This window comes from Triticum dicoccoides, chromosome 7B, assembly GCF_002162155.2.
Source record: "Triticum dicoccoides isolate Atlit2015 ecotype Zavitan chromosome 7B, WEW_v2.0, whole genome shotgun sequence".
Classification (NCBI taxonomy): domain Eukaryota; kingdom Viridiplantae; phylum Streptophyta; class Magnoliopsida; order Poales; family Poaceae; genus Triticum; species Triticum dicoccoides.
In genome coordinates this window covers 675052175-675059294 of record NC_041393.1, presented here as the reverse complement: position 1 = coordinate 675059294, position 7120 = coordinate 675052175, and positions in this window count along the sequence as shown.

Here is a 7120-nt window from a genome sequence, read left to right as displayed (position 1 = left end):
AACCATTTTTACATGCGTGGATGTTTATCTGAGCGGGCCGAGTGTTATGCATGTCTGTGAGTGATTGAGATAGCTTGTCCCGGTGTATGCTTATGAGGATGTCGCAGTCCAGCTGCAGGGGTGGCACAGCAAAGCGCGCGAAACACTTCTAGGAGTAGTAGATTGCATAACACATAGTCTAATTAACTAACTCTCTTGCATTTGCATGTAAGGAAATTGATGATTTGCGTAATGGACGTGTCTTTCAGTCATAACAGATGATTTGTGAAATTAATTAATATTATGAAAAACAAATAGCTACAAAGTTCCCCTTGACGAGGCCATTGTTTGACTAGTTTGGTAGTGGCTGACCTAAATTAAATCCAATAGAAACGACGTGTGGTCATGGAACCCCGCAAAACAAAATAAAAACAATAGAAACGATGCCATTTTTTATATTGCCAAAAATATAATGCTATTTTTTTTTTGATCAAAGAAGGGGTCGCCCTTTCTGATTTTCATTACTGAAAACCAACCTTACAGAGTTCGGAAGACAAATAGCACGAAACAGGTTCGAACTAATAACATGACAATAAGACCCGACCAAAAGGGCCAACACCGGCCACAGCCAACCACCAACCTGAGCCTCGCCTAGGCCAGCACGAACAAGGTCTACCATACCACTAACAGAGTCATCGACATAAAACCTAGTAACTATCAGGCACCAAAAGACTAGAAAACAGCAGCAGGAAGATGAAGATGTCGTAGCCGTTTATCCAGGGAGCCTCGCCACATTGATCCGCCACCCCTGCCCAGCTGTGTACACTTTATTTGCTGCCCGTTCTAGTACTCTTGCCCCCAGTTCCAGCATTTTTCTTGGTGGTTCCTTTGTCTACAAAATGGACCAATCAACCAACCGTCGAACCATTAGTTTGATTATCTGAAATGGATCATTAATCCTTTTTCTCTCAAAAACAATTGCATTTCTACTTTTCCATATTGCCCAGAATAAAGCAGAAACCCCAATCATCACCATTTTCTTGTCTTATTGAATTTGCTAATCCATCCCCCGAAACAATCTTTAACATTTAAAGGAATGGTCTTCAGACCACACACGCATCTGACCAAGCTCCAAAGCAGAGAAGCCGCAGAGCATGTGAACAATAGATGATCAATTGATTCATCTTGTCCACAAAACACACATTCTTTCCCCCCTTTCCACCCTTTTTTGAATAAAACATCCCTAGTCAAAATACCCTTTTTATTAACTAACCAGGAAGACTTTTATTTTAGCAGGAACTTTGATTTTCCAAAGATATTTTTGTGGAAATTTCAGGCCCGAGTAATCAATTCTTTGTATAGAGATTTAACAGAGAATTTTTTATCAGCAGTAAGGGTCCATTTGATCTTATCTTCCCTCCCATTCATTTTAATCTTTTCACATATACTCTTTAAAGCATTCCACAACTCTAGAGTTTCTCCATGCAGAGTCCTTCTAAATTTGAAACCTCTCCATCCTTTTTGGATGGCCTCATACACAGTAATTTTGTGATCAAAGCAAATGTCATATATTCTAGGGTAGGCATCTTTTAAGGGCTTGTCATCCACCCAAATATCCTCCCAAAATCTAATGTTCTTCCCCTCTCCAGGTTCTTTTTTCATAAATTTATAGAAAATATTCTTAATATTCAAAAGACTAGTCCAGAACTGGGAGTCTCCGGGTTTTTTTTCCATTAAAGCTAGACATTCATTTTTTTCTATATTTTTCTTTTAGGACCTCTTGCCACATCCCCTCCTCTGTTTCCATTTTCCAGAACCATTTAGCCAGTAAGGCTATGTTCATTACTTCCAAATTAAGAATCCCTAGCCCCCCCTACCTCTTTGGGTAGGCAGCACTCCCTCCAATTAACTAAGTGATATTTTCTAATATTCTCATCTTCTTGCCACACCAATCTTGCCTTGAAAAAATAAGCTTTTTTAATGATTCCTTTTGGAACAGCATAGAAGGACATCATAAACAAAGGAATATTAGTCAGACAAGCTTGCACCAGGGTGATCCTGCCAGCAATAGATCCCAGCAGTTTTCCTTGCCAACACCCACGTCTTTTTTAAATTTTATCTGTTACACAACTCCAATGTGTGTTCCTGATCCTAGAATCAGATACAGGCATCCCTAAATATTTAATGGGCAAATCTCCCATTTTGCATGTTAGTATTTCCTGATAAAGCAATTGTTTTTCTTTAGCCTTACCAAACAACATTAGCTCACTCTTATGGAAGTTTATTTTCAAACCAGACATCTGTTCAAAAGCCCCTAGTATAAATTTGAGGTTTCTCACACTTGTTTCCTCATCTTTAACCAGAAAGATAGTATCATCAGCATATTGCAACATATTTACACCCTTATTATCATTTTTACTAAGGACTCCCTTAACAATGTCCATTTTTAAGGCATTATTCATTAAAATAGCTAGGGCATCTGCAGCCACATCAAAAAGCAATGGAGACATAGCATCTCCCTGTCTCAAACCTTTATAGGTTTTGAAAAAGGGACCAATTTCATCATTGACCTTGACACCTACATGTCCCCCTCTCATTGTTTCCATCACCCAATCACACCATTTATCTGGAAAACCTTTTTGTTCTAGCATCTGTATAACAAAGGGCCATTTAATTCTATCATAGGCTTTTTCAAAGTCAACTTTAAAAATTAGAGCATCTTCTTTATCTTTATGAAAAGTGTTCAAGGCTTCATGTAAAATAACCACTCCTTCCATAATATATCTCCCCTTGATAAATGCAGTTTGTGTTCTGGAGATAATAGGTGCAACACATTTGGTCAATCTGTTCATCAGAACTTTTGTAATAATCTTGAAACTTACATTTAGCAAGCATATAGGCCTGAAATTTTGGATTTGTTTGGCATCATTGGTTTTAGGGACTAGGGTAATAATGCCATAGTTAAGCCTGGCAATATTAATTTCCCGCCTAGCAAATCCCTCAACTAAGGCTTTCAGATCCCACTTAACCAGATCCCAGAAATCTTGATAGAAGTCAGCAGGGAATCCATCAGGGCCTGGGCTTTTGTTTCTTTTCATACCAAAAACTACTTGATGAATTTCATCTAAGGAAAAGGGGGGCAATAACTCCTCTTTGTCCTGAGCATTCATTTTTTCCATTTCTAAATCCCTCAAGGATATGTTAGACTCTTCAGGGTGTACAAAAAGATTTTTATAGAATTTAGTAATATATTCCATCAGGTTGTTGTCCCCTTCTATGATCCCTTCATCTTGTTCTAAAGAGATTATTCTATTTTTTCTTCTCCTCCCATTCACTTTTGCATGATAGTATCTAGTGTTTCCATCCCCATCTTTAATCTCTTTGTCTTTATATCTCTGTATCCACTTCATTTCTTCTTGTGTCATGGTTCTTTTAAGTTGCATTCTAAGTTCTTTCTGCTCAGTTCTTTCTGCAGCAGTCAGACCCATTCTCTCTGCTCTCTTATCAATATCATCCAATTCTTTTATGATTTCTATTTTAATTTTTTTATACCAAGCATCCATATTTTTATTCCATCCTTTAGCTTTTCTCCTCAATTCTCTCATCCTTAATTGCCATCTATCCAACACATCTCCTCTGATTTTTTATTCCAGGTTTTATATATCAACTCCTTAAAGCCTTCTCTCAGGAACCAAGCATTTTCATATCTGAAAGTATATCTAATTGTGTGTGTCTCCCCTGTGTCTAAGAACAAGTGGGTATGATCAGAAATTTCCCTAGCAAAGGCTTGTAATATTGCCAATGGATATTTTTCTTCCCATGCAGGACACATCAATACCCTGTCCAGCTTCTCATAAGTGGGATCCTCCTGATTATTGGCCCAAGTGTATTGTCTCCCATTTAGAGGAAGTTCTCTTAATCCAGCTTGTTCAATTATAGCATTAAACATAAAGGACCATTGTTCATTCATCATGGGTTTGTTTTTTTCTTTATTGTTTCTAATGATGTTGAAATCCCCTCCAACCAAACAGGGCAAAGGGTTGTCATGATATAATCTAGCTAGTTCATCAAGGAAATTAGTTTTTCCTTCCTTCTGTGCATCCCCATAAACTGTGACTAAATTCCAATGCATTTTGATATTCTTGTCAAATAGCAAAACCCTTAAAAAATATTTTCCTTTTTCAATATGTTCAATATCAAACATCTCTTTATTAATGCCAACTAGGATTCCCTCAGACATCCCTCTAGGGGGATTCCAACACCATTGGTAATTTTTGCCCCCACAAAGATTATGTCATTCATTTTTGTAAAGTCTTGTTTGATTGTTTCAGAAATCCCAACAAAATCTAGTTTATGATCTATGATCATTTCTCTAATATATCTTTTTTTGTGATCTTGCCCAATGCCTCTCACATTCCAGAAAATTCCTTTCATTTGAGTATTTCTAGTTTTTATACCTTTTCTAATCAAGTATAACCCTTCTATCCAACCAGTTTTAGTATTCCAAGGTTAAAGACTAATCAGTCTTCTTCCCTTTTTTCCTTCTCAAAACCCCAATCCCAATTGATTGCTTCACACAGCTCAATGCTGGTGAGCTTTTTTTGCCTCCTTTTTTCCCAGAGAACAATCCTTTAAAAATTTATATTGTTGCTCCTCAATCTCAGCATCAGAATGCTCCAAATCAGAGCATAATCCATCAAAATCCACATCTCCAGTATTTATGTATACTGGTGTGTCTCCTCCTTTTTCCATTACTCCTTTTACTTCTTTCACCTCATCTATATTTTCTCTTTTGACACTTTGGAAATATATATCTCTCCTAGCTTTCTCCATTTTAGTAATAATATCTACATTCTTTTCAATCATATCAATGGAACAACCTAAATCAATCCCTACCATGGAGCTAATTTGCAATAAGGAGGGGTTAACAAATTCAGGAACAGAATCCTTACCATAATTATCTCTTTCTTCAGCTCTGATTTTAGCCATTTCTTCTATTTTCTGATCTTCTTTTCCTTTGTTCCTAAGACTTCTTTTTATCTCCACTTCTTTCTCCTCCCCCTCTTTTTCTGTAACCTCAGCACCATGTAAGTCTGCCATTTTCTCTCCCAGGGTGCCAATTGATTCCTGACTGGCATTATAGTCAGTAGGTTCATTGTATTTCCCAGATTCAGATTCATCCTTTTTGTGTTGGTTTTCCTTCTCATAGTCTTCCAAATCCATGTGAGCCAGCTCCATTTCATACTGTTCCCTTTTAACTGCCTCTTGAACTAACTTTTGGATCTCCTCTTGTTGTCGGTTGATCTTAATCTGCATTGTGTATTGATTTTCCTCAAGCTCTTTAATTTTCTGTTCAGCCTTAGCCCATAGTGCACTATGTCTAGCTTTGTCCTCTTCCAAGGTCTTGATCTTGTTGAACATGATATCACTCTCTTTTTGCCACTTCCTTCTCTCAGCATGCATATCATCTTGCCATTGCATTATACTCTCTTCCAATTGTTTTTTCATTTTGTTCATTTTTTCATCTACTTCCTCACTTTGTTTGAGAGATAAACATCCCAATGAAATGCCTCTGTGTTCAGTTTCTTCCACCCTGAATCTTTTCCTGTTCTCTGTATCTCCATCCCCATCTTCTAGATTATGTATGTTTTCATTTTTCCTCTTATCCTCCTTATACCAGCCAATTTCCACCATCTTCTCCACCTCCACACCAATCCTGAACATGAGCAAATCAGGGGTAGTGATTTCCACTTGAGGTGGAGTTGTTTCCACATCTCTGATTCCACATTTGACCCTTACTTTTTCTTCATTGACTGTGTCCATGTCCACTTCCAGCACAGGCCCCACTGCAGCAGAAACTTCACATATGCCCAAGTGTCTGAAACAGTCAGGAACCCTGCTCAATTTAACCCATACAGTATGCAATTTCCCCATAGCTTGGTGATCCAAGGACCAGGGCTGGACCTTGATGACCACCCCTGTCCCAAGCAAGTTGAAGTCATTAAATTTAGCCAGTTCTACCAGTTTTTCCTTGTTGGGGAATCTCATCATGAAACCATTTTGCCCAAATTCCTTAACTCTCCACTGCCACCCGCAATCAAACATCTCTCTCATAGCCTTTGTGAGCTCAGTTTCTTTAATTTTTCCTTCTCTAACAATCACCACCCCTAAAGGATTTGTGTGTTCAGCAACAAGCACATCTTTCTAGCTTTGAACCAGTAAGATTCCCAGCCCTTTAGCAGCATATCCAACATATTTGGGGACTGGTTTCATTTGCTTCAACAAATTACATTCACTAGTGATATGGTTTTCCCTTCCACAAATCAAACAGTGTCCCATCCTACATTCCCTGGTAGAGTGTCTTGGGTCTTTACATTTACAACAGACTTGCTTGTTAGCTCTCTCCATTCTTTTCCTGCCCTCATCCAAATTTAGTTGCCAGTTGCCTCTCCCTCCATGTTTCTTCATTTCTATTACTGGATCTTGGTCACCTCTCCTGTCAGCTTTCTGTAAGGGCTCACCCTTTTTCTCTTCCCTCATCATGCCCCCTCTACCAGACTGGACCTCCATAGTTTTTCCAATTGTTCTTTCAATTATCTCTTGCTCTCCTCCTCTCAGCCCTTGCACTAACTGGGACAACAGAGAAGTCAACAGCTGCTGCTGAGCACTCTGTTATTTCTGTGCCACCAACTCTTTCTCCTTCTCTTTCTCCACTCCAGAGCTCTCTCCCTCATCAATTTCCCCTCACTCCTGTCTCCCACTGCCTCTTTCTTCCTAGTCTTAGCTTGCCACCTCAAATTTTCGCCCCTCTCATCTGCAGTGAATTCCTCTTCATCTCCATCTCCTCTACCACCCCTATTTCCAGTACCAAATCTACCATATCCTCTTCCCAAGCTTCCAAATCTGTCAGTCATAGCATGTCTTCCTCCGGTCCAACCCCCACCCATGTTGTTGTAGTTGAATCTTCCTCTGGCAAAACCTCCTTCCCCTCCATGATTGAATCTAGGACCTCCATAACCTCTCCCTAGGTTTCCAGCCATCTCTTTAGCTGGCGGCGGTGTGGGAGGAGGGAGAGGAAACCCTACCCGATGGGATTGATCTGCCCCCCCTCTCTCTCCCACCTTTATATCTGCCACCCCCC